We start from the raw sequence: 26,984 nt of genomic DNA on the forward strand, positions 1-26,984 counted from the left end.
TTTTTAAAAATTTGCATAAAATACATTATCCTACCATTTCAAAAGCAATTGTTGGCTCTGTACTTTATAATGGTTTCAAAGACAAGTTAAATTTACTGACTGGATTCAATTTATCTAAAATTATTTAATCAATTATTTTATCATTGAGTATGGAAGTAATTCCTCAGAGAACTGCTGTAAAGTATTAAACTTCATGATTTCTTCTTGCCAGTAAAACTAGAATCTTTCCAATTTTGTAAACCCTAATTTTACTTTTGCTTCTCTTAATGATATCACCAATGGAGAATAATTAAATTCCGATATTGTAAATCATAAGTACGTTCAGCTTTTGAAGTGGCAAAGTATTTGAATTGGTGCTATAGCCCAGACTTCAGGTATTTTTTAAAGGATGAATGAGGAAAAAGGAAGTGGGGAGAAAGAACTTTAACTGTGGGGAAGGCTCTGTTACTTAAAAGATGCTGGCCGGGCGCGGTGGCTCAAGCCTGTAATCCCAGCACTTTGGGAGGCCGAGACGGGAGGATCACGAGGTCAGGAGATCAAGACCATCCTGGCTAACACGGTGAAACCCCGTCTCTACTAAAAAAGTACAAAAAACTAGCCGGGCGAGGTGGCGGGCGCCTGTAGTCCCAGCTACTCAGGAGGCTGAGGCAGAATGGCGGGAACCCGGGAGGCGGAGCTTGCAGTGAGCTGAGATCTGGCCACTGCACCCCAGCCTGGGCCACAGAGCGAGACTCCGTCTCAAAAAAAAAAAAAAAAAAAGATGCTTTAAAAAAATTCTCACTGTAGCTACAGTGCTCACACTGGAAATATAAGAATAAAAGTGGTCCTTTAGGATTTTTCTCGGGAGTAAGAATTGTTTCAAGGAAGAAACTGGCAGGGATATGGACATTTTGGACAGGGGCAGAAAAATGCCCTAGTGTTTTGGACACCATGAAAGCGCTAGAATTTTTAAATAAATATTTTACATTGTGAGACGTGTCTGAGTGTTAAACACTTTTTTCCCCCTAGGGGGAAACTAAACAAATATTTATTTAAGGAGATAGAAACTTGAAGGCCCCCCTCCTCCCCACAAAGCTAAAGCGTCTTTGGCTCTGCTTCTAGGACTTCTAGGAACGTGCAATTAAAATAAATCGAAACAACGAAACTCTCGCAGCGTTCAGATTTCTTTTCTCCCCCTCAACTGCTCAAGAAAAGTCAGAAGCCGACACTTTTTTCAAGTCTCGAAGTTGCCAGTTGTGAGGCTCCCAAGACGTCTCCCGCACACCCCAGGGACGATTCCGCACGGGTCCCTCCCGTTAGCCGGCGGCCTCGGTGCGGTCGGGCTCCAAGGGGGTGTGTCCCGGCCCGCAGCCACCCGGCGCCCGCCTCCGCCGCGGGCCCACCTGCTCCTCTCGACCGCCGCTGCGCCCCGGGGTCCGCCCGGACCCCCGGACCCCACCCGTGCCGCGGGCCGCCCCGCAAGTCCCGCCACCCGCTTCCGTACCCGGCCAGCCCCTCCGCGAGGTGCAGCTGGGACGCGAGCTCAGTTCTTTTCTTCCCTCAGCCCAAACTGCTAGCGGCCCCCGTGGCGGGAGGTGTGACCCGCACCCTACCCCCAAGGATGGGGGGCCCAGGCCGAGAAAGGGGGTCCCAGCCCTCCCCCGGCTGCCCGCACCGGCGCCCGCCTCGCACGTCCCCAGCGGCGGCCCGCGTCCTCCATCCAGCCCTTGTAAGACAGGCGTAGAGACTGCGAGTGTCAGGGGAGGGGTACGGGGCGGCGAAAGAGCATCCACCGGCCGCCGCCGCCGCCAGCCGCTCCCCCGCCGTTGGGCTAGGGGAGGCCTCGTCGCAGCCGCCGCCTCAGCCGCGGCCGCAGATCTCGCGGTGTTTGCCGGCCGCCGCGCCGCCATATTGTGTGACAGTATTTTGATTTGGACTGGGCTGGCAAAGCCGCGGCGAGAGCGAGCGAGAGCTGGGGGGGTGGGGGGAGGGCAGGCGAACGCGAGGGGGGTGGGGGCAGAGGGAGGTGGGGAGGCCGAGCAAGCCGGAGCTGAGGATCGGGGAGCGGCGACGCCGCCCAGCCGTCGTTTTTGATCTGCTGCAGCCGCCTGCGGGGCGACCCAGCCCGACCCCCTCCCCTCCCCCTCAGCCAGGAGCGGTGGCGGCGGCGGCGGCCGGAGGGAGTTGGCGGCGGCGGGCGAGCGGAGGGGGCTGAGCGGGGAGGGAGGGAGGGCTGAGGTGTCCCCCCTGCCGGGTGGAACCGGAGGCGGCGGCGGCGCTGGCGGCGGCCGTGGTGGCGGAGGCGGCGGCGGCGACGGTGGAGACGGCTGCCCTAGTGGGAGAGGCGGCGGCGGCGGCGGCCGAGGAGGAGGAGGGGGAAGCGGCGGCGGCGAAGGGTAAGCGGACAGCGCTGCCGGGCCTCGGCGGGATCCCCAGCCCGGCTCTCCCTTCATCGCCCCGCACCCCACTCCTTCTGGAAGGGGCTCTGCCGCCTCGCGAGGCCCGTGCGGGGCGTCCGCTTCTAACTCACACTCTTCCTCCCTCCGTCTCTTTCCTTCCCCCAGTGGCGAGGCGGAGAGGGAGGCCCCCCGAGTCCCCCAGTCCGGTGGGGGTGGGGAGCATCGGGCCGGGCCTGGGCTCTGGGGCGTCCGTGCGGGGGGGAGGGGGAGCTTCATTGGAATCGTGCGCCGGGGAGAGCCCCGGGTGGGGGAGGGCCCAAGGGTCTGGGGAGGGCCCCTCCCTGCGTCGGCGCCCCCGACCCGCCCCCAGGCATGTGTGAGGTGGGGGCGGGGGAGGAAAAATCTCCTTTTGGGGAGCCGAGGTATAGTTAAAGATGATTTAGGGGCGGGGGTTTTTGGGGAGAGACATGGGGCAGTTATATGAGAGTCGAGCGAGGGGGAGAACATCGTTCCCTTGCCGATCTTGATTTTCTGCAGCTCTTTGAAGTGGGGGGCAAGCCTTGCTCTGATTATGTGGCCCCTTAGATCTCACTGGATGTTTCTAGTTTTCTGTCCCATCAACCTCAAACCCTACGATTGTGGTTGAGGCAGGGAGGCTGCAAGGGTCTCTTGGCGTTGCCTAACAGGTGACAGGTGGATCTTTCTGTTGCTGATGCTCTGAGATGTTCAGGCAGAGTTGTACACCAAAGTGTCAGAGACCGTGTGAGTTTGTATTTATGTGTTTGGCCATGTTTCATTCCATATATAGTATATTTGAGATGTTAGGTTTCCATTCTTCAAGTCAGCTTAATTGTTGTGGATAAATTCTTCAAATGTTTCTGATAAGAGGGGTTTCCAGGAGAGTGGAGAGAATTTGCAGCTTCACAGGGGTTTCTCGTAGTTCATGAAATTCAGGCCCCCAGTGCAGGCTGTTGAGTGCCCTTATTCATTGGAAAGTTCTTGAACGCTAAGATCGTATTCAGAGCAACTGTACGGCAATATAATTTTGCATCCATTTTGTCTGTTTTAGGTAAGTTTGTAAAGTGTCTTAATTTTGGGGTCAGATTGATTCACATTTTAGAAAAGGAATTTCGTTTCCGCTTTAGTATACTCTAAAGATTATGATGATCATTATGCAATTCCAGATTTGGCCGGGAAATTTGGTGGGCATGGAATAGAGTATTTGCTTTCAGTTTTTTCACTTCTGCTTACCACACTCTTCATACAGTAGCAGAGTATTGACACCTTTTCAAAAATATCTTTACATTCTTTGTAACAATGAAATCACGATTTTAAACTTTGACGGTTTGAAACTTTAAATTTTGAAACCATGGCAGTTTGTAATAAAGGAAGACTTGTTTTTCTTTTGTTGTATGCTTTGGCTGAGCATTTTAATTAGAAACAATGGGAAGAATTGTTAGATACTTGAGCTATAGGCTAAATTAGGGTACAGTTAGTTTAAGGATTCTACTGCTTTTAAAAAACATGTATGGAGAGAATATGTTGAACGATGGTACTATCAATGTGTTAACAGGAAATAGAACAAAAATTCCAGTGATTCAGAACTTCTGTTTGGGTTTTTCCCCCATAAGTCTAATCAGTTTCTAATAGAGGGTGCATAAGTTTTAAATCTTTCAAGAATCAAACTGAAAGTTGAATATATCAATTATAGATGAGTAAGTTATCCCTTGCATATACTCCATTATTTGATTTTTTCTCTTGTGTACATCGAATAACTTTTCCTGAGTTTAAAAGTATTCTCTTAACGACACCGATGAAATGCTACTATTGAATCCCCTTTAGTTAACTGTTTCATAGTAGAACGTGTGCTTTAGTGACTCATTAAGAAGTGGGTAAAATAATGAGAACCTCATCAAATACGTGTTCTCTGAAAAATAAATTTTAACTTAATCCCATTAGATTGAAATCACTCCTACGCTTGGTCCTCTATTTAATGGAAAAAAGCACTTGCCTTCAGCTGAGGGTATTGCTAAGACTGGGAAACAATTTTTTTTTTAATTTTGTTTTTGTTTTCTTTTTTTTGTTTGTTTTTGTTTTTGTTTTGAGACAGTCTCGCTCTGTCGCCCAGGCTGGAGTATAAGTGCAGTGGTGCAATCTTGACTCATTGCAACCTCCGCCTGCGGTCAAGCGATTCTCCCACCTCAGCCTCCCAAGTAGCAGGGATTACAGGCGCCTGCCACCACGTCCGGCTAATTTTTGTATTTTTAGTAAAGACGAGGTTTCACCATGATGGCCCGGCTGGCCTTGAACTCCTGACCTCAGCTGATACACCTGCCTCGGCCTCCCAAACACCTAATGAAATGAGGAGGTTTTTAAACTCCGCAGTTACATAAGCAGATCCCCACTTAGGTCAGTATTGAGAATTGCTTCTTTAGTGTTAATAACATCTTACACTTGGGTAAATGTCTTATTACATTTGTGTCTTGACAGAAATAGTTTATTCTACATCCGTAGTTTTCCCAGTAAGGAAAATTTATTTTCACAAAATACTGTTTAAAATGAAATGTACGTGTATGTATCTGTGAACGTACTGCATTTTGAAAAGTAAGTATAATGTAGGCTATTTTACTTTATGAGTTACTTGCAAAAAAAGTCCTTGAGGAATGTCTGTTTTCTAAAACAGCATTTTTTTTGAGTTATATAAGCAGATCAAGACTAAAAGTTTATTTTTTTATCATATTTTAGAATTTTTGCCTTATTATAGATATTTTGGGGGAAGTTCCTGATAATCTTTTCAATATATAAAGTTCATAAATTAACCTGTAATTGAAAAATCGAAATTGTAATTCCATTATATCTCTCTCTGGCCAGATTCCCGTGACCCAGAACACTAGTAGCACTTTCCCTTTGTTTCACTTATGTCATCTTTATTTGATCTAATATTGGGTCTCTCTAGAATAGAAGGATTATGAGGTAGTAACAGAGGTACATGTGAAGATTGGGCAAAACAGTAATAAGGAAGAGAGACAGAGGATAAGATGCTAGCAGAGAATTAGATGAAAAGTTTTAGGCAGCTAGGAATGTGGAGATGTGGGCAGCGGTGGCTGCCAAGCACAGGAAAATGATCATGCTGAACTGTACGAAGCAGATTGCCTCTGAGCCGTTTCATAGGTTCTGGCACTCTCTATATGTCATCTTATTTAAAACCCTCTGTATTAAAATGATAAGAATTTGGAGACATTGAAATTATATGGAATTTAAATGTATGCATATTCATGTGTTTTTGCCTCTGACTCATATTTCCAGTATACTTAAAGTATTTTAACGTTTTGTTTCTGATTATTCTGGTCCTAAAAAATCAAGGACGCTGCTTACTCAGAAAGCTAAAAAACCTGAGTAAGTACTCTTAGGAGTTATACTTTTTATGTTTTCTTTAGTTAATCACTAAACTTGATCTTGATAAAACTAAGGAATTAGAGATTGCTAAGAGGGTGCTATCTTTTTCTAAGTATCCCATCTCTCAAAACAGCCTGTTTACTAGCAAGTGGTACTTTACCTACATTCATTCAGCCTCCTAAGAAAAGAAAAAGATGCCAGAATAATGATCACACAGCTCCTACATTGAGGTTATGCATTTTACTTGGATTTTTATTGGCTTATTTTACAGAATATGTTTACTTTATTTCCTGTTCCTGAAGGAATGAGCACATTGAGAAGTGTCAGCTGACGAGTAATGTTTCAGGACATCCAAGTCAGAATTGTCACAAAGTAAAATTGTGTATGTTTATATGAATAAAAGATGTCTATGAAAATTGATTAAAGTTTTGGCACTTAAAAGTGCATTTGTTCAAAATTTAATTTACATACTCCCCCTTACCTTTATGCTTCATAAATGAGGCTTTGCTGAATGTGACTTTTTGATTTGCCTTATTCATGTTTAATGTAAAACTTTAGTAAGAAATTTTATTTCATTTCTCATCATGTATTCCAGTTAAGAATATGATACCCAGGGAGTGATATCCTGCATAATAAAGGGAAAGGAACTAATATTTATTGAATGCCTACTGTGTGCCAAGCTTTTCTTCATTTCAAAAATATTTATTGAGCACTTATTATGTGCTAGGGACTCTTCCAGATGCTGGAGGTGCTGTATTGAAGAACAGACAAAAATAGCTGTTTTCATATAGTTTACATTTAGTGGTAAAAGACTTAATAAATGAGTACAGTGTAATATGCCTGGGAGAAAACAGTACTGTGCAGAAAAATAAAACAGAAAAGGGAATTAGGGAATGAACATTACTTATTGATCTTTTTAAAAGCTGTGTAATGGGTATTATCCTTGATTTCAAAAAGCAAAGCCTATCCCATACATAAAATTTTTGCTTTAAGAATACACTTCAAATTTCAGAACACAATTATATTTGTACTTCAAAGTTAGAGTTTCAACCGCGATTTCCTATTGTTAGTACTTCAGAAAGCTGTTTTATGGCTGGATAGAAAATTGGAATTTTGAATCCCGATTTTGCCACTTACTAGCTTGGCCACTAGATTTGGGACCAGTTACAATTCGTTAGCTTCTCTGAGCTTGTTTTCCTCTGTGTAAAATGGATATGATATCTTTCTTTTTCTGGTGAAGGAACATTGTGTCATATCTTGTTGAATAGGTTGATGAGCTGGATCTCAGCATTTTAACAAGTAAACAACAAATATTGTATAAAATTCCAATTCATGTAAATACTTTAAAAATATTTAGTACAGTGCCTGGCACATAGTAAGTATAGAGTAAATGTTTGCTTTTTGTCATTATTTTACTTGTTAATTCAAAGAATCTGTTACATAAATTATTAAGGAACGTTTTTGCAAAGATAAAATAACTCAAATTGTGAATGGGATTTTTGAGGAAAAGTGGAATAACCATGCAAGTTGCAATACTTATTTTCATGTTTAGACTGGAAGATCACGAAACAGCACCTCAAGGGCAAAACATGTCTTCCTTTCAGTCTTTACTTCACATTATTTTCAGGGCTTGGCCTGTAGTTAAGAGCTCAAGAAATACTGTGTGTTAAATGTTGAATGGTTCTTAGTGATCATTTTTCTGTAGATTACAGCTCTTTTTGTAGTAAACTCCTGAGTCTGAAAAGTGGCTGCACTGGAATCTCTACTTTTAATTTTAAGCACTGAATAAGATATTATTATGCAAAGTCTTTTAAATGCTATGTTTTGAATCTAGCCAGAAGTTCAAAAAATATTCTAGAAATTGAGAGGAAGAAATCAATTATTTGTAGCTAGATTAGTCTTCATTAACCTATTTCTATGATGTTGTTGGCATCAAAGTGAAAAAGTAATATAGCAGTTTTTAAAACAGTAGAAGAAAATTCATGAATAATTATTTGCTCTTAACTGTTAAAGAACAAGTTTACCTTATCTTTTTAAGATAATTTCAATGAAAGTGTAGATTTGTCCTGGCTTTATGGATTAAATAGCTCAGTCATTTACTTACAATATTTCCTGTGATGCAGGAAATATTGGTGTTTTCACTGAAAAATGAAAACGTCCCACCAGCATCCCACCTCCCATCTTCACAGTAACCATTCTTAAGATGCTTAAATCTTAGTACCAGTCAACTCTTTCGTGTTCTGTTGTAAGTTATCCTCTACCTAAAGAAAATAATTTTAGCTTTCTCCAAACTTAAGTCTTCTGTCAAGTTCTGAGGCTTTTAGTCTTTTACCCAAAATATTTCTTGGATTTTTAAAAAGTTCCCGACAAAGCATGTATTGTGTGCTTTATATTTGAACAAATAGGGTGAAAAGTATTTCATTTTAGTATTTGGTGTGCCACATTACTATTTTAGAAATCAGATAGAAATACATACAACTGAACATTTTATACTCTTGTAATTTTTTTGTTTCTTTGCTTGTTTTGAACAACAACCATCTACTATAGGACAGAAATAATTCCTACAAGGGGTCAGTTTGAGTGGCTTCAGAAAGGAAGTCTGATTTACCTCCAACAAGTACAAGAGACAAGAGCAGTATAAGAATTTGTAGTATTTTAATTGCCTTGTTAAAAGAAAATGGAATTCTTGTTTCATTTAACAAGAAAAACAAAAACCGGCCTAGTACCAGTGCTCCTAGTACAAGTCACAGAAGCCAGATAATAAAGTAGAGGTTGGAAAGGTCCTGCAGAGAGACAGAGAGAGAAAGAGAGAGAGGGAGAAGGAAGCAGCAAGAGTATAGGAATGGGGATTTTAGCAGAGATTTTGGTAGAAATATGTGAATGCCGATTGTTAATAGTAGACTTGTCTAAAATAATGTATTTAAGTATGTGTGAAAGAGTAATTTTTGCTCTGTAAATTTTTATTCCCCAGTTTATTAACCATCATCTGAATCATTAAATAATATTATTCATATTTTGAATTTTAGCTTAAAGTTTTACTCTCACATTGATATTAAGGAAAATTATTTTTGACCTTTAATATCTTAATGTTTACCTTTTTAATGTTAGCAAAATTGAGCACATCACAAGTTTGCTTCCTGTCGGTTTGCCAGTGAAGCAGGCCAAAGATACTGCTTGGCTCATCAGTATAGAGCCAGTGGCAGTTCAGGGGAGTGACTTTCCATTCCTCATCAATGAGAGAAAATACTTGCTAATGCAGATGAAAACTTGAACTCAGCAACTTGACCTTGCAGAACATTGTCCTCAGGCCAGGCAAGTTTTGTTTAGTCAGAGAAATCAACAAAAGCAGTAATTCTGGTGTGAACTGGGGCCATGGGGTAGAAGAGACTTGACCTGGTTTTAAACTGTGTAAAATACTCCTTTTTTTTTTTTTTTTTTTTGGAGTGCAGTTACACAATCATAACTCACTGCAGTCTCAAACTCCTGGGCATAAGCCTTCTTCCCACCTCAGCCTCCTGAGTAGCAGGGACAACAAGTGTGCGCCACTACACCCAGCTGATTTCTAAAAATTTTTTGTAGAGACAGGATCTCCCTTTGTTGCCCAGCCTAGGAAAATACTGCTTTTGATTTTGAGTTGATCTCTTTGTTAATTTGTCAGCTTCTCAGCTCCCACCGCTTTAACTAAATATCTTAACTTTACCATGTTGGAAGTCAGTGAAGTATAATAAGAAAAGCTCTGGGCTTTAAAACCGTATGAGCCCAAGTTCAAATCTGAGTTCTGTTGCTGACTGTAGCTATGTGGTTTTAGGCATCATTCACAATCTCTGAGCCAAGGAGTTTTCTTCAGAAAAATGGATATAGTATTACCTACCTTTCATAGAACAGGTGAATTCTTGTTCTAGTTACATTAGGATATGTAGTTTAAATAATGGGAAGTAATTTTACATTTGGAATTTTGCTTTGTTAGGTTTTTTCTTTAAGGTATCTGTCCACTTCATTTTTCTTCAACAAATATAATGAAAAAGAATTTATATACTTTTTAATTTACTGTAACTCTTTAGACCAAAGATGAAACAAACAGAACATCACCATTATTTTTTTAACTACATGCGGATTATTAATTATTTGTATTTTTCTTACCTATTCCTGTGGGAAAAGCTGCATTTTTGATTTGAAATTAGTCCACAAATCTATAATATAGTTCTTTGTAGGAAAAGCATTAGAAAATTGGCATGGATAAGCTTTTGAAAACACCTCAAATATGAGGTTTAATATAATACTACAGAACTTGTGCCACTTGATCTGTGTACTTTTCTATTATATTTATGTTTTAAGGGAATGTCTCGCTGTGTTGCCCAGGCTGGACCGCAGTGGCACAACCACAGCTCACTGAGGCCTTGACCTCCCAGGCTCAAGCGATCCTCCCACCTCAGCTTTCCGAGTAGCTGGGATTACAGATGCGCACCACAACTCTTAGCTTACTTTGTATTTTTTGTTGAGGAGAGTTCTTCCTATTTTGCTTAGGCTGGTTTGGAGCTCCTAGGTTCAAGCAATCATCTTGCCTTGGCCTCCTACCTAAATGTTGGGATTACAGGTGTGAGCTATCACACCCAGTCTGTTTTAACATTATAGCAATGGATTTATATTTCGGTAATAAGTTATCTATATTACTATAGTACCAGGAAGAGTAAACAAATGGTATTACTATGTTAAAATGTTAGTTACACAAATAGCATTCAATACTGATCATTACAGCAAAATAGTCTACAGCAGGTACACTGGTTTACTCAGTAGATTAAGACAAAAATTTTTAGCCTGGGTGACAAAGCAAGACCCCATCTCAAAAAAAAAACAAAAAAACTCGTTGCGTTTTATTAAGTTCATAGGCTTAGAACATTCTGTAACGTATATACATGAAATCTCTTAGCCTAGAGGTAATAAATACTCTTTAATCTTACACATGTGCAGTTTTTGTGCAATCTGTACAATAAAACCAGAAGCGCAAATAGGAGATTGAACCGTTAATCACTGCATAAATGACATGTTATCATGGCAGAAAGAATTGTAAGGTACATGTTGGTCTTTTCAGCCGTGTGTGTGTGTGTGTGTGTGTGTGTGTGTGTGTGTGTGTGTGTGTGTGTTTTGAGATGGAATCTTGCTCTGTTGTCCAGGCTGGAGTGCAGTGGCACAATCTCAGCTCACTGCAGCCTCCGCCTCCTGGGTTCAAGCAATTCTCCTGCCTCAGCCTTCTGAGTAGCTGGGATTACAGGCACCCACTACCATGCCTGCTAATTTTTGTATTTTTAGTAAAGACGGGGTTTCACCATGTTGGCCAGGCTGGTCTCGAACTCCTGACCTCAGGTGATCTACCCGCCTCAGCCTCCCAAAGTGCTGGGATTACAGGTGTGAGCCACCGCGCCCAGCCTCAGCCATGTTTTTTTAAGTGGTTTTTAGCTTTTGCTGTTGGAAAAATCACATGTAGAGTGAAGTATTATGCACAGAAGTTTTATTTTTGTTTTGATGAAATGCCATTATTTAGAAAGCCTAACATTTTCAAATCCTTTTGGATAGGTCACTTCATATCAGTAATAATTAGGTCAGCAAATTAATTTTGCTTTTTTGTAGTTTGCAAGAGTTTATCTTATGTTCAGCAAAGCTAATACTTGCAGAAAAATTTAACTGGGAGAAACTGCCCTTTAAATATTAATATTCAGATCTGTGGTATAAAGCCTATTATATAGATATTTGCTTCCACATTCTTGATATCCTATGGACTATTTTGTCTTTTACGCTTTTCTTTTATACTAGCATTTCCTGGTTGTAGGTTTCTGTTAGTGTTGTCATCATTATAAAAAAAATAGGCAAGATGGTTGTTTTTTAAAAATTTAGGACAGATTAAATGTTCCTTTTAATTCATTGAGCACAAATTATGGCATAGTTGCTTGGTTAATTTTATTGATTTATTATTTATTTATTTAGAAATGGGGGTTTCGTTATGTTGCCCAGGCTGGTCTCAGTTCCTAGGCGCAAGCCATCCTCTTGCCTCAGCTTCCTGAGTAGTTAGGACTATGTATGGCATGCCACTGAGCCTGGCAACTTGGTTAATTTTTAAAAGGCAATTAGTGACCTGACAAACATGAGCGTCTGCTCTTCAGAAGTTAAGCAGCTGTATGTTGCAGATGTATGTAAGTGTCACAGTTAGGTAGTTACTAGAATTGTGAGAAAATGTGCTCAAGGAACCATCCAAGGGATCCATGTCAAGTAAAAGTTGCTAGAAATACAGATATTTTATAATTTGCGTTGAGAGGAACTGTTACTGTTTACCCTATGCTTAGCATGTACCTGAATTGTACTTGACTGAAGTACTGTTTGTCACTCTTAGGGTGATTTTATAGGAAATGGAAATATAAGCACATGGAAATGGGGATTTCAGAAGAAAATTCCCACTTCCACATATGACGATTCTGCTTTTTTGCGTATAAAAGTACATTGACACATGTTGAATGCCCTTTGAGATTTGTCTGGCTAAGGTAATTGTTTGGCCTACATGAGACATACTCATTCTCTTCATGAGATATTTCCCCTCATGAACAATGCCATACATTTAAAGGATGACAGAGCCATTGCTGTAATTTTACAAGTGGAACAAGAAGTAAGTACTCTTATTGAAGGTACTTAGTTCATGGGAAGATTGAAGTGGTGATCCTAACCAAACCAAGCTATTTATCAGTACATCAACTTTTATAGAATATAAAATTATCAAAAGAACAGAAACTCCATAGAGCGTATTTCATGTGTCCTCTATGACATGCTTATGCAGAATAGCTGTCTAACCCAAGAAATCTTGCCTTACTCATTCTTCCATTGTGTCTCATCTCTACATTCTGTTTGTTTGAGACGGAGTCTGCTCTGTCCCCTAGGCTGGAGTGCAGTAGTGCAATCTCAGCTCACTGCACCCTCCACCTCCCAGGTTCAAGCAATTCTCCTGCCTCAGCCTCCCAAGTAGCTGGGACTACGGACGCATGCCACCACACCCAGCTAATTTTTTGTATGTTTAATAGAGACGGGGTTTCACTGTGTTAGCCAGGATGGTCTCTCTCTCCTGACCTCGTGATCTGCCCGCCTCGGCCTCCCAGAGTGCTGGGATTACAGGCGTGAGCGACTGCACCCGGCCTCTACATTCCCTTATTATTCAAACTGCCTTACTTATCCAATACTTTTGAGTTCCTGCTGTGTGCCTATACTTTGCTAGGTCAAAGGGGTGGACAGATGTGTAAGATATAGTTCTTGTCCTTAAGAGACATATATACAAACAAATGTGATATACTGTGACAAATGCTGTGACAGGGTTAAACATAAAATACTTTAGGAATCCATAGGAGGTAGTATCTCCTATGGATAAGGATTAGGCAGTATCTCCTATTCAGTAAAGGATGAAAGGATATGACAGGGAAATCTTCCTAGGAAAAGTGACACTTAATCTGAGTGTGTATCAGATAGGCAAGGAAGAGAGTTACAGGTTGCAGTTAGAGAGGTCTTTTTAGACAGAGAAACACCATGCATGAAGGATGGAGGTAGGAAGGTCCACATGTATACTGTAACTGTGAGTAGTTCTACAGTGCATTAGGTACCAGTGGTGGGTTAGCTGAAAGTGAGGTGGAAAATTAGAAAAAAGAGCATTAAGATATCTGTATACTCCATAAAGGAGATTTGACTTCATCCTTCAAATGATGGAAGACAAGTCCTTAAATTAACATTCTAGAAAGATTCTCTGGCTGTAGTGCACAAAATACTTTAGAAAAGAGCCAGGCGTGGGAGGAAGAGGCAGGCATATAAGTATCTATTTGAGAGTTGATTAGGACCCGAACTAAGGCACTGATAATGGAGTAATTAAGAAGTATAGGTAATGTGTTTGAGAAGGAAATAGTGAATGTGAAGTAAAGCAGTGAAGATCGCACATGCCCTGGCTTGAGTTCCTGGGTGCATAGTTGTGATGGTGATATTCACCAATACATAACAGACCAGGGTTGCAACAGGTGAGGAAGACGTTTGAGTTCTGTTTATTAATTTTAAGGTTCTGTGGAGGGTGAAAGAGGAAGACTTCACTTCGTATGGAGGAGGTAGAGAAAGCTTCTCTGACTAGATAACATTTGAGCAGGTACATGAATGAAAATAGAGGCAGTAGCAAATGCAGTGGCCTTTAAGTGGGATGTGCTTGCCATCTTCTAAGAGCAGGAAGGCAAATATAATTGGAGCTGAGCGGGGTTGTGGGGAGGAAGTAGGGTAGATGATACCCAACTTTGTATGCTGTTCATGTAGGGTGTTTGGATTGTGATAAGGACTTTAGGTTTTACTCAGGATGGGGTAAGAAGTCACCAAAGGGCTTTAAGATAAAATCTAATTTGTATTTTCCCCCCTCACTTCTTAGAACATTATTTCTTGGCATTTGTATGTGTGTGGTTCTGTAACATTATTATGGATATGTATAAATTCATGTGACCTTCACAATTAGGTTTTAAAACTGTTTCATCATAAAGAGACTCCTTTGTTTTACTCCTTAAGTTTCACCTTTCCTTCCAGCCTTAACTCCTGGCAACCACTTATCTGCTTCTGTTCTCTATCACTGTGTCACTTCAAGAATATTACATAAATGAAAGCATACATGATGTTACCTTTGGAGATGGGCTTTTTTTCACTCAATATAATCCCCTTGAGATCCTTCCAAATTGTTGCATGTATCAATAGTTCATTCCTTTTTAATGCTACAGATTTTACCGTTATATGGATGTACCACAATTTGACTTTGGAATTTCCAACTTTGGGTTGTAAAAATAAAACTGCTGTGAACAGCTTTTACAAGATTTTATGTGAAAATACGTTTTCATCTCTGTAGGATAAATTCCCAAGAGTGCAGTTGTTGGGTTGTGTGATAAATGTATGTTTAAGTAAGAAACTGCCAGACTTTTCCAGAGTAGCTGTACCATTTTACATTCCCACCCCCAGTATGTGAGAAACCTACAGTTTCTCTGCATCTTCCCCAGCATTAGTATTGTCAGTATTTCTTATTTCACTCGTTCTAATAGTATATAGTGACCATTAATTTGCATATCCCTAATGGCTAATGATGTTGAACATATTTTCATGTGCTTCTTTGCTGTCTGCGTATCCTCTGTGGTGAAATGTGTTCAAGCCTTTTGCTCATATTCTAATTGAATTGTTTTGTTTTCTTGTTGAGTTTAGAGAGTTCTTTACACATTCTAGATCCAAGTCCTTTGTTGAATACGTGATTTACAAATACTTTCTCCTAGTATGTGGCATGTCTTTATATTCTCTTAACAGGGTCTTTTGCAGAGCAGAAAAAAAATTAGCTTTGATGAAGTTCATTTTATGCATTTTTTCTTTTATGGATTGTGCCTTTCTTGTCAAGTCTGAGAACACTGGCTAACCTTAGGTCCCAAAGAAAAAAGACTATCCTTCCTTTATTGAATTGCTTTTGTACCTTTGTCAAAAATCAGATAGTCATAATTGTGAGGGTCTATTTCTGGATTCTCTGTTCTGTTCCATTGATCTTTGTGCCTGTCCCTCCACCAATACCACACTGTTTGATTACTATAGCTATATAATGTCTTAAAATTAGATAGTGAAATTCCTCCAACTTCATTCTCCCTTTTCAGAATTGCTTTAGCTATTCTAGTTCCTTTCCATGTGAAATTTAGAATCTATAGCAATGTCAGTTTCGGGGAAATTGATATTTTTATTTTGTTGAGTCTTCAATCCATGAACATGGTATGTCTCTTATTTAATTCTTATATTTCTTTTGTCAGCATTTTTTCATTTCTAGCATAAAAATCCCATGCATATTTTGTTAGATTTATACCTAGATGTATATTTTTTAGAACAATTGTAAGTGATACTGTGTTTTCAATTCTGATTTCCAATTGTTCATGTCTTATATGTGGCAGTATGGTTCATTGATTTCTGTGAGTGGATCTTAGATTCTGAGAGTTTACTAAATTACCAGTTTTAGGAGGTTTATTTTGTAGATTCCTTGGGTTTTCTGATGTGCCTGTGCATAGAGACAGTTATTTACATTTTTTTCTTCACAATCTGTATGCCTTTTATTTCCTTTTCTTGCTCTGCTACTTGCAATGCTGTTTCATAATAGTGGTGGGAGCTGACAAGCTTGTTTCTGATCTTAGTGGAAAAGCATTCAGTTTTTCACCATTAAGTATATGTTAGCTGTAGGTTTTTTGTAGATGCTGTTTATCAAGTTGAGAAAATTCCCTTTTTATTCCTAGTTTGTTAAGTGTTTTTATCATGAGTAGGTCTTCAATTTTGTCAAATGCTTTTTTTCCTACATCAATTGATATGGTCATATGGCTTTTCTTCTTTAAGCTGGTAACTCGTGGTAACTTACCTTTTTAAATATTCACTCTGTTATATGTGGAGTAGACTTTGGAGATAGAGCAAAGATTTAAATAGGGAAAATATATTAGAAATTAGTGTCTTACTCTAGATAAGAGAGGATGGTGGCTGGGACCAGGACAGTAATAGGAAAAGGTGAGAACAGATCAGATTTTGGGTATGTTTCAAACTCTGTGTGGGAAGGAATTGCTGATGAATTGGATCTGAGGCATAAGAGAGAATTCAAGGATGACAAGAGATTTTTGGCGCAAGCAATTGGAAGTATGGAGTTGCCATTGACTCAGTTTGGGAGCGTGGTGAAGTAGCAAGTTTAGACTGAGCAATCAGGAGCCTTTTTTTTGGACGTGTTAACTTTGAAATGCCTTTTAGACATATAACCGGTGATATCAACTAGGCAATTCATTCAGTATAATGGAATTCAGGCAAGAGATTCAGACTAAAAATATGAATTTGGGAGTATCAGTGGAGTTGATGTGAAAGAAGTTACAGTGGTATTTGTTTAAAACTATACCTGTGACTGCTGTCTAGTTACTGTAATTTCGGATTTATTAGCAAAAAGCCAGACTCTTCTAACATGTGAAAGAGCTTTGTGAAAATTTGGATTAGTTCTGCTGTGTATGTGACATGAAATGCAACAGAAATTATGGGATTGGGAGGTGATTTGGGGATGTATATTTAATATGTACTTAATCATACTTATTTGATAGGTAAATGGCTGTAATAGTGGTCATCTAATAGTGTCTTACTAATTTTTAGAGCTTTGCCCTAAATCTTTACAAAATGAAGTAACTACATGTTGTGGAAAGAAAGGGTTTGACGCTGTTATTAAGTGCCCTAATGACTTTCTGTGGCAACATTTATCTTACAGATAAAAACAGCCAGAGAGATAAATGAAAAATAAAGATGAAAAACAAGAATGTAAAATAGCTAGCAAGGAGAGGTTTAGGCCAGAAATACATCAGTAAAGGGAGCAGGTCAGTCTTAGTCACAGAGAATTTGTAGAAAGACATATCTTCTGAGTCCCGCTCTGACCGTGTTTACTTTAAATTAATGTAATTTGGAAAATTTTTAAAATGCCACACTTTTTTTCTGTTGTAACTGATTATTAGCTCCAATAATATTTCCTTATTGATAATTTATATCTTTCCAGCACTTTGTTTTATTTACCCCCATTTGCAAGATTACCATGTTGTATTCTAATTATCTATTTACCTTTCAGTTTCTCCCACTAAATGTCGGTTTTTATAGCATGAGTATGATACCTTGGCACTTGAGTGCTCAGTGAATATTTGTGAATGAGTGGACACAGACTACTAGAGTTTAAAGCTAGTAAACTTGATCGTTTTCAAAAGTAAATGAGTTTTTGGGATTCTGGAGTACAGGTTGTGGCTGAATGTCTTTCTTATGCTTCCAAACAAGCATTCTACCCCTAGAGATTGCACCCATACATAGCAGCGTCCCCAACCCAGGATTAGTGAGGCATACATTTTTACCTCTCTTTTTTCTCTTTTCCCTAGTGGTAATGGATTTCTGCAAATTCATCTAAACTTTGGCCCAGATTTCTTGTGTTGAATGGAGTACACATTGCAAATAGTTGGCTAGGTTTAGAGTTGAGTCCATAATAGCATGTCTGCTAGGAAATTTCTTGTGCACATTTTAAAAGAAAGGAATGTTCATCTGACTATCTTCTACCCAGTCCTTCTGCCCATTTTCAGGTAGGTGGTAGATGTATAGGCCAAGTTTCTCTTCAGTGTTTTTATATACCTTTTCACTTTTGAGCTTTATAAGACAAAAATACCCTTAGCCCTTATTATTCCAATGCAGATTTAAATATTAGGAGATTCAGTACTTTTAAAACCACATATTCTTTTATTTCCAGATCCATTGTGTGTGTGTGTGTGTGTGTGTGTCTGTCTATATGTCTATATGTGTGTGCAGATACATATGTTGTGTTAGTCCATGGCAAATTAGTAAAGTTTGTAAGAAGAATGTCTTTCTCTTATAAACTTTGTATTGGTGTATTGTTGACACCAACATAGTAAGAATGTTTAAGTGCTTTGCATTAAGCATTTCAGAGACTAAGGAAAGGGAACTGTATAAAATAATTCTTTTTCTAGTAGGACAGAACTGTGTAGTTAACTGAGTCTCATATAGAGGTACCTGCCTCACATGATTATTGGGAGCATTAAATGAGTGAATGCATTGTAAGTCATTTGACCTAGTGCCTAGCACTTAGTAAATGTAAGCTATTAATAGAAAATTTATTGCTATAAAATTATAAAAATAATAAACTTTAAACTTCATAATCATTTTTGTTATAACTCTTCATTTGGCTTTCTTGATACCATTCTTCCCAGCATTTTCTCTGCCTAATTTTTCTGACTTACTCTAAGTTCTTCATCCTCAGGTCTCCTCTCTCTTGCCTTTTTTTCGTTTTTTGTTTGTTTGTTTGTTTGTTTCATTGTTTCCTACGTCAGTGTCAACACCTTCTGCTGAAACTCACTACAGCCTATCTCTACAAAATCTCTTGCCTTTCTTAGGGAGGAAAGTGACATGATTCAGCCAGTATTTTAGGAAGCTAGCCAAGTTTGTTACCACTGTGGAATACAGTTTAGAAAGGCTTAGCCAGGCATGAGGCCTGTAATACCAGTGGCTTGAGAGGCCGAGGCAAGAGGATTGCTGAAGCCAGGAGTTTGAGACCAGCCTGGGCAACATAGCAAAACCCCATCTCTACTAAAAATAAAAAAACTAGCGGTGCAGGTAAGGTGCCCCTGTAGTCCTACCTACTCAAGAGGCTGAGTTGAGAGGATCGCTTGAGCCCAGGAGTTCGAGGCTGCATATTTATGATTACACGACAGCACTCCAGCCTGGAAAACAGAGCAAGACCTTGTCGCTTAAAAAAAAAAAAAAACTTTTTAAGAGTAGAACAAGCAGTCAGACAAGAGGTTATGGTGTTAGGTGATTGCCCAGGTAACAGATACTTGAACAAGGAGATTGTGGTGGAATAGAGAAATTTTTGTGGGAGTAATCAGTGACACTTTGCCATTGATTATATGTGGAGAGGAAAAGAATTGAGAACTCTGAAGTTTCTAGCTTTAGAAGCATGTCATTTATAATTAACAGAGAAATACATTAGTGAGTAGGAGACAGTGAGTTGAGTTTTGGACAAGATAGCTTTAGGTTGCCAGCATAGTATTGTCAGGCTATTAGTTTACTTGCTGCAGTCCCACCCCTCCCTTCCGCCTCCCTCCCTCACTCACTCACTGAATTCCATTGCTATTAGTCTAAGAACTTCCCTTTAGGAAAAGTAATTTTTTTTTAGTCACAGTCAGCAGTAGAGCTTGAAATGTGTGGAGACCAATTCCTCATTTCCTACCCACATTCTCATTATCCTCTTTTGGTCTGTTTCCCCAGGGAAAAAAGATTAAGATTATTTAGAATAATACCTACTACCATCATTACTACCACACCACCCTCCAGGAAATTGGTAGAAAAGTTTGTGTGTGTGTGTGTGTGTATATATATATATGTACACACACATGCACATACATACATATATTTGAAACAGTGTATTACTCTGTCACCCAGGCTGGAGGGCAGTGATACAATCATAGCTCACTGCAGCCTTAACTTCCTGGGCTCAGCCTTAACCTCCCACCTTAGCCTCTCAAGTAGCTGGGACTACAGGCACCAGCCACCATGCCTGGCTAATATTTTTTTTCTAATTTTTTTGTAGAGGCAAGGTTTTGCTGTGTTGCACAGGCTAGTCTCGAACTTCTTGGCTCAAGTGATCCTCTTGCTTTGGCCTCCCAAAGTGTTGGGATTACAGGTACGAGCCACTATACCTGGCCTAGTGTTTTATTTTTATATCAAATAAACGAAGCAACTTGGCAGGGCTCTTTGAAGAAAAATGCAATTTTATGAAGTGTTTCTGATTAAACTATTAATAAGCAGAGTAACACCTCATTCATCTAGTGTAGTTAGGTAGTAAGTACATAAAATGATTGAAACTTACCCCAAATCTATTTTAGAGATTTTATAGAGATTTTACAATATATTATATATATTAGGTGTAGGTAAATATAGATATTCATACCTCCAAATCTATTTCTTTATAATGTTTCACATACTTTGCTGCTTTCTGAAATAGTAACACCTCCTCCCCTCCCCACCCTTTTACCCTGCATAGTAAACCTTTTCTGGAAGATAGAAATAATTTTTTGTTTCAGAGCTTCAGAATGAGTCAGGAACCCCAGGTTCTAGTCCAAGGCCTGGCACTAAGTTACTATATGAGAACTGAATCATAAACTCTAGAACAGTGCCTGGCATGTAGTAGTGCTTAACCAATATGTTTGGAATGAATTATTGTCTCATGCTGACTTTAGTGCTCCTTCCTTGATTTATTACTTGGAATTCATTGCTGCCTAGTAAATAAGCTTCTGGGTTCTTAATTAAATAGGAGTATCTAGGTTCTGATAGAGGTGAACTATAAGCATAATTTATGTCTGTTTTAACACCTTAGTGGAACTTTTGGCTTATCTTGATGTATTTTCTGGTGCTGAAAGTTGCCAAACAGATGATCTTCTGTGCTTGATTTATTGGGGGCACTTGCTGAGTACTTTATATGTGCCTACATTATGTATAGGCAGTGTTGTAAACATAAGCACATAGCACATGTCTCCGGGGATCTTATAACTTACATGTAGAGACACAGAAGTAGAACTATGTAAGAAAATAATTAAATGTTGAATCATAAAGCATTGACCTACAGCTACATTAGTAGTTCTGGGAAAAGATCCATGTGGGCTAAAGCGGGATAAAAATAATTCAAGTAGAAGGTGAAATTGGAATTGGTTTTGAAGAGGTAGTTAAGATTTTGATAAGCCTCTAGATGAAGACATAACATTCTAAGCAAGGGCAGTAGCATAGTAAGCAAAGAAAGGAAAGTGTGGATTGAACATGTTCAGACAAGCCTGCCCAGATTCCTAAGGGCGTGGGGACTGCTGGGAAATAGAAGCAGGTGAGTTTAATAGAGTAGTTTTAATCTGCACGACCCTGAAGGGATCCAGGGATAGAATTTAGAGGGCTGCATGCATTTAGATGAGAAAAAAAAAATGACATCTTTATATTTTTATTAACTTTGAAATGAAATTTAGCATTTCCTTTTAATGAGAGTTTAAGCAGCAGACTACAGTAGTATTAGCAGTACCTGTATCTTTTTATTACTAATAGAAAAAGCACAGATATTTTCAGATTACTTTACAGTTGATATCTCTAAATATATTTTATGCATATTACTACTTCAGAATTATGGTTTTTGTTAGACTCCCGCTAGATTTTATTGTATTAAGTATTACTAAAGAAGCATATGTATAAATATATCACATACAAGGTTTTTAAAAACACTTGATAACTGTTTCAGTATAATCGGTTTTCTTGGTAATATATATTTTATTTTATGCATTTAAAACCATACTTTCAAAAACAACTATATTTTAGTAAAACTGGTTTTCTTTATAATCTTAGGTATTGTAGTTTATGTATTTAAAACCACTCTGAGGGGGACTCTGTAGCTTTCTTCAGACTGCCAAAGGGATTCATGACCCCTGATCTAGTGGAACCAAACTGGAGAAGGCAATGAAAACCACACTGAGGGGGTTGTAGCTGAAGAGAAATATCAGCCCCCTGCAACCTCCACCTCCCAGGTTAAAGTGATTCTCCTGCCTCAGCCTCCCTAGTAGCTGGGACTACAGGTGTGCACCACCACGCCCAGCTAATTTTGTACTTTTAGTAGAGACGGGGTTTTGCCGTGGTTTGGCCAAGCTGGTCTCAAAACTCCTGAGTCGGGTGATCCACGTGCCTCGGCCTCCCAAAGTGCTGGGATTACAGGCATGAGCCACCATGCCTGCCCTCAATAATTACTCTTGAAATTTGTTTAATTGCTTTGTTTATATTTTATATAACTGTAGGCATTTACTTTACAATTCATAAGTAATAAGACTAATTTTGTTCTGTGTTAAACTTTTATTCAGATTCTACTGACATGTTATTTTAACTTTATGTTTTTCTTCTATTAAATAAGGGTGTTGGACTAGATAATCTATAAGGCTCCTTTCAACATCAGATCTATGATTCAGAATCTTTTAAGTTTCATCAAGTAGAATAAAAAGCTTAAACTACAATTTAAAGGAGATTCTCCTTAGATTATGCTGTGAGTGTAAATAAGATGCCAGAGGAACAAGTGAGAGAATGAATGTTACAACTTTACACCTACATCCTTTTGGCAAACGTTAATAAGAGGCATAGAAATAAGAATTCTAAGAAACTAAAATGCAGAGTGTTGACCGGAAAAGTTTTCAGAAAGAAAAGTATTAGTAATGTCGAGCTAGTACAATAAAGAAGGAACCTTGGACATGAGGTTAGAAAGCTACAGATACATTTCTGGTTTTAACTCTGCTGCTTATTGGAGTTTTGATAATGGGTAAAAATTACTCAATATGTTTTTTTAAAAGAGTAAAAGCAAATTCATTATAATTTGTAAATAACATTGTATACCTAGAAAAGCCAAGAGAATCAACTGAAATATTGCTGTAAGTAATGAGATTTCAGTAGGATGACTAGTTAAAAAACTTAAAAAGTAATGGTTTATCTGAAGTGGATTTTTTACTTGATGATCTTTAAACTGAAAGCCTATCCATATGGGTTACTGAATGGAAATCCTCAAACTTAAATACCCTTTCCCCTTCTTTCTGAGGAATACAGTAATTCAGTCTTATCTAAGTTTTAGTATATTTTGAATAAGACACTTCCATGTAAACTTTTTAAAACTATTTTAAAATAAAGTTGTGGCAGAGAATACACTTAAAACGACTATAAGGAAATCATTTTTAAAAATTCCTTGTGGCTTGTGATACTTGATCTGTTACTTGGTAATGTTAGAGAGGGTGTAATCTGATCTTTGAGCCTTATTTGGTAAATAATAATTTTGTGTGGAACCTACTGTTCTATCAGTAAGAGGAAAATTATTGCCCATATATAAGGCTTTTCTTTGCCCTTAAAACATTCCCTGACTTAAAGACCAAATTATATCGTGCATTGATTGCTTGTATGTTTTTTTAAAAGCATTATACCGGATCTGTATATAACTTTTTAACAAGAGGTGTGTTGACAGAAGTATTTTATACTTTACTTGGAAGGAGAAGAATTCCATGTCGTCTTGTTTACTACTAACTCTTCTTATATCCTAAATATAAATTGTTATATTTTTATTTATCATCAGCTCTCAAAATTGACCTCTCTCATATACTCACTTTGTGGCTATTCTGGAAGATAATCAGTTATATGTCTTAGAATGTGATTATAGTTGAATTATTTAAACTGAAATCCTGCTACCTAGTTGTTTGCTTTAGCATTTGTGAAAACGAAAACTTAAGTATACCCACATGTTTAGAACAGGAAAATATGTTACATTCTTTAATAATGCAGAAAAATATATTGAATGCTTATATGTGCCACACTGTTAGGTGCTTTACATACACTTTAGCTAAATCTCATGGACAGTACAACAGGGTGGGTAGTGATATTCCATTTAATAGAAGGGAGATTTCTGCAGTTTAAATTCAAGGCCATACTGAAGTCAGATCTGAACTTAGACTTCTGTCTCGCAGAATTCTTTGTCCTATAATGTGCCATCACAATAGATGGGAAATTAATATTTTTCACAAAAACTACTTTTACTCTGTTTTGCTGTTTATATTGCTAGTTACTGGAAATGCAGGGAGTTCAGTGTTTGGATCTTTGTCTTCACTACTTTTTTTTTGTCCTATTATAATTTTCACAATATCTATGATCATTTGAGAGTAGAGGAAAATTCTATTTATTTTGACTCCTGTGGGATTAGTTTCTTAGAGAAATTCCTAAGGGTACCAGCCTACCAAGCATAAGGACATCATTTCCAGGTTTAGTAATCAAATAGTACAAATTCTGCCATTTGTAATATCTTATCATTTCTGTAACCTTCATAGTTGCAAGTTTGTTTTTGGTTTTTGTTTTATATGGCCCAACCAAAAATTTTTTTTTAAAAAAAATCCATTGACTCTATTTTGGTAATGGAAAAAAAAGATTTTCCAGTGCGGTTTAAGAACCACATCTTATGAGCTGTTCTTTGCCTCCCTCTTTAAGAATTACCAAGTATTTTTAAAAATTGGAACTTAACATTTAGTTCATTGCTTGGATATATCTAAAGCATTTCTTTAGAAACCCCTGGGAATTGATCGTAGGAAATCAGGGGAGTATTTAGAAGATGATTGGAAATACGATAGTGAAAGGGAAGAGCAAAATGACCTGAAAATGAGGACTTTACATTTCCAATTTTGGATTTTGTTGTTTTTCTCTTTCTGTTAGAGTTACTCTGTGGTCTCCTGTTGGACAGTCTGTTGCTAAAAGCCATTAGAGATTTCATAAAAACTACTGTTTTGAGTTGCTGGAATTGAGAGTCCAGAATAACGTTGGGTAGGTTAAAATAATGACTTAAGTAAACCGCATCCTTGGTAACTTGCAATTTAAGAGACCCACTTTCCCTTCAGAATATTTTATGTGAGACTTTGGGGACTACCTTACTGCTATTACATCTCATAATGTTATCTGGTCACATTTCTTGTTCTGTCTACCTCTAGTTTACTCTAGTTTCTCTTCTGCTTTCAAGGCTCCAGACCCAGTTCCTGGACCTGCCCTGGAAAAGAAGTATCCTGTAGAGATGAGCTCACTGCAGTTACTTAATTAACAATTTGTAAGCTGCAAAAATGGCAATGGGCCAACCAAGAACAGCTACAATTTGAATTTTTCTATTTCCAGGTATGCTAAAGTCCATGGCACCAGTCAAGCTTAGCCTGTGTAACTGCCTTATTATTAAATCTATAGTAACTAAAACTTGACTTTCAAAATGTATAGTCATCTTGCTTTAAAGTATAGTAACACTAACATCTAGGTAACATGCAGCTAGTACTGAGTTTAACATACCTTTTGCCTGAATATTTCTAATTTAACTTGTTTGCTAGTATTAGCAAACTAATGCAAAAATATAAGAAAAATAAATTTGAAATGCTATTGAGTGAAGCCCTATAAACGTACAAAAAAAAAATTGAAAAAGAACAACAACAAAACTGCCTTCCTTTAAAAGGTTTACGTTGAGTACAAGCAGTATAGGGAATTCAATTAATGAAACTACTTCCCTCTTCCTGAGATCCTCAACTATTCTACGCTACTAATGCCTTTACCTAAAAAGTTAATATATTTGTACATGGCAAAACCCCGCCTCCACTAAAAATGCAAAAAAATCAGGCAGGCACCGTGGCCTGCGCCTGTAGTCCCAGCTGCTTGGGAGCCTGAGGCATGAGAATCACTTGAACTCAGGGAGTCGGAGGTTGCAGTGAGCTGAGATTGCGCCACTGCACTCCAGCCTGGGCAACAGAGTGAGACTCCGTCTCAAAAAAAAAAAAAAAGTTAATATATTCTTCAGTAATTGGAAATTATACATATTATTTCTGGATAGAACCAAGCAATGTTTTATAGTACTTTACCTGAAGAATTTAGCTATATTTTTAAACTAAGTGTATAACTAATATTTGCTAATTTTTTTACTTGATTACCCAAAAGAAGCTAGCCAAGGAAGTTATAAATAGTTGGAATCATCCTGAAGTGTAACAGCAAAACCAAAAACTGAGGTTTCCTAATGCCTTAGATTTTAACCAAGAGAAAGCTACTCATGAATGGCTAGAGGGCCAAGATCAATTAGCTTTTAAGGGTGTTCCTTTTACCAATTTATATAGGTGCAGAAATAGAATCCCTGAAAGGTGAATTTATTTACTAGATGGATAGATAATCATACATGTCTTTTGATTTTAAAGTTCAGTTCATCTAGGTTAGAGATTACCCAAAATTGAAGAGGAATTTTGTATCCCAATTGTGAATTTAAAAGGCAATTCTAATATTCTAGCATGTACTTAACTCCTTCCTTGTATCCCTTTCTGCAGTATTAATGCATAATGAATTTAATATCTAGCAATTTAGTCAGTGTTAGTTCACTGATTGTGTGCCACATTATTTGTTTGGTGTTGAAAGAATTATGTGTCACTGAGTGTTTAATTAGAGCTGGAAAGGGAGCTACTAGTTAGGGTCATTACCACTGTTGTGTGAATTGAAGTAGAAATTAAAGAAGGAATTACATATGAATATCAAGTCTTAGTTATTTTCAGTGGTGCTATTAATGGTGAAATTTTTCTCCATTATTCAGTGTAAATTGTGTGTACAACAGTATGCTAGACACAGCAGGAATGTAGAAATGAATAAACCTTGTTTTAGTGAGCTTACAGACAAGTAATATGAAAGTGTCATAATAGAGATGCATACAGCATACTTAAGAGTACTGGAGAGAATCAGCTTTGTGGAGAAGGTAATGTTTTTACTGAACCATGAAGGATAGATGGAATTCTTTAGAGAAAGTGGCAAGAGTATTTCTAAGTTATGAAGATGAAAGTATTTAATATATTATAGAAATTGTGAGCAGTCCAGTATGCATAGAGAATAGTTGGATAGAGGGGTGTGATGGGAGATGGAGCTATGACATGTTTTTGAATGTCAGATGAAGGAGTTTGGACTTTAGTAGGAATGGGAATCCGTTGAAGATTTCTCAGAACTGATACGTGTTAAATCAGTGAATCTTTTGAAAAGCTGACTACTGTAGAGTGAAGGTTGAATTGATGAAGTTAGAGGTTAGGCAGTAGTAAT

The 26,984-nt window shown here is 38.4% G+C and overlaps 1 protein-coding gene across 12 annotated transcripts in view; it reads left to right on the forward strand.

Annotated features, from left to right (window-relative positions):
• The first annotated feature begins 1,884 nt into the window (after positions 1-1,884).
• TAB2 (TGF-beta activated kinase 1 (MAP3K7) binding protein 2) overlaps positions 1,885-26,984 on the forward strand; it is a 91,247-nt gene continuing 66,147 nt past the window's right edge. For 2 of the 12 annotated variants that reach the window (XM_077998414.1, XM_077998407.1), the window contains exons 1-2: positions 2,238-2,375; positions 24,904-25,052. The gene's annotated coding sequence lies outside the window, so the exon portion shown is untranslated. 12 annotated transcript variants of the gene reach the window in all.

Source organism: Macaca mulatta, chromosome 4, assembly GCF_049350105.2.
Source record: "Macaca mulatta isolate MMU2019108-1 chromosome 4, T2T-MMU8v2.0, whole genome shotgun sequence".
Taxonomy (NCBI): domain Eukaryota; kingdom Metazoa; phylum Chordata; class Mammalia; order Primates; family Cercopithecidae; genus Macaca; species Macaca mulatta.